The sequence below is a fragment of the Schistocerca nitens genome, chromosome 3 (assembly GCF_023898315.1).
Source record: "Schistocerca nitens isolate TAMUIC-IGC-003100 chromosome 3, iqSchNite1.1, whole genome shotgun sequence".
In the NCBI taxonomy this organism is placed as follows: Eukaryota; Metazoa; Arthropoda; class Insecta; order Orthoptera; family Acrididae; genus Schistocerca; species Schistocerca nitens.
The window spans coordinates 90,380,689-90,382,279 of record NC_064616.1 but is presented as its reverse complement, the minus strand read 5'-3'; the positions used below and the strand labels follow the sequence as shown (position 1 = coordinate 90,382,279).

At 36.2% G+C, this 1,591-nt stretch overlaps 1 non-coding gene across 1 annotated transcript; it reads left to right on the top strand.

Annotated features, from left to right (window-relative positions):
- Positions 1–700: 700 nt before the first annotated feature.
- Positions 701–773, top strand: Trnaa-cgc (transfer RNA alanine (anticodon CGC)). The gene has a single exon. It is a non-coding gene; the product is annotated as a tRNA-Ala (tRNA).
- Positions 774–1,591: the final 818 nt, after the last annotated feature.

The following is a 1,591-nucleotide window of genomic DNA, read 5'->3' as shown; positions in this document are numbered from 1 at the left end:
CGCTGGACTTCTTTTCTTGGTTTTGCGCTGCTTGACAGAGGTTTTAAAAGTAACGTCCTTGTAGAGTCGTGAATAAAAATAGTGAACTGTAATACAGTAGTACTGTATAGGCTCATTTCCGCAATATACAATGAATTATTAAGTATGTTCTAAGATTTGCTTTCCGTTTCCGTGTTAGGCAGGTCCGCTTTATACAAATAATCAGCATATGAAAGAGCACTGAATGTGTCGCGACTGAAATACTTGTACGCTTTGGGCAAATTTCCGAATTATACACGTACCGATTTGAGCAAGTTTTACTGTAAAAGAAAACATAGTTTGTCCACCATTTGCTGTTTTTCTCGAAAAGTGATCAGAGGTTGAATATTACAAAAAAATCTCTTGAATTCTTCCATTGATTCTAATTTTTTAAATCATGTTGTTATCCAGGATCATACCACTAATTGCACATTATGAATGGTCAGTGCTAAAGGGTGAAAATTGAGGTTTAAGAACTCTTTTTCTCGTATTAATTTGTCCGATTTCAAGGGCTACAAGCAGCTATTATATAGACGGAGGCAGGAGATTAGGTATTTTCTATTCTATGCCATAAATGAATTGTTAAATTTTTAATTTATTACTGTTACCATAACTTTCTTTCCTTTTCTTATTTCACGGAAATGACAGAAAGTTTTTTTTTAATATTTTGAAGGAAATACCGAGCGAGGTGGTGCAGTGGTTAGCACACTGGACTCGCATTCGGGAGGACGACGGTTCAATCCCGTCTCCGGCCATCCTGATTTAGGTTTTCCGTGATTTGCCTAAATCGTTTCAGGCAAATGCCGGGATGGTTCCTTTGAAAGGGAACGGCCGATTTCCTTCCCAATCCTTCCCTAACCCGAGCTTGCGCTCCGTCTCTAATGACCTCGTTGTCGACGGGACGTTAAACACTAACCACCACCACCTTGAAGGAAATGAAGCATTGTACTTTATTGCTACGTCAGTTCGTAAAAAAAAACAGATGTCCAATGACTACAGCAAGATACTACCACGTAAAAGTCTTCCACTCTGCACGTACACACGTTCCTTAAACCACAACAAACGGCAACAAGGACAATGTCTCAGCATTGCCTTACCAATTATTATGGTATGTGTTTGATGCTCGTTTCTGTCAGAATTATTATCAAAAAAGCAGTAATCGCGTTTTTCACTTTCTATAATAACGCAATATTTCAAGCCCACGGAAATTTTATGAATAAAATTTATTTGTATTTAAAAAAAAGGTTTATTTAAAAATGAAAACTTTTAGCACTGATATTTCGTCTTTATACTCAGTTATTGTAAAACAATGAAAAACATCTGTTATAACCAAGACCATACCAAAAAAATCTGTTATCTAGAACTAAAACACTGGTACTGGTTTTAAAAGGTCAGCTTTTCCCTTCCTTAACCTTGAGCCGGGGTCATAAGTTAATTGTTGATGCACATTATTAAGCATCGCTTAGATCAAAAATTGTAATAAATAAACATTCGTATGTCACCTTCAAAGACATTACATAAAGAGCGAGAACATCTTACTGCATTCATAAATACTCATAGTAATTGAGGAAAA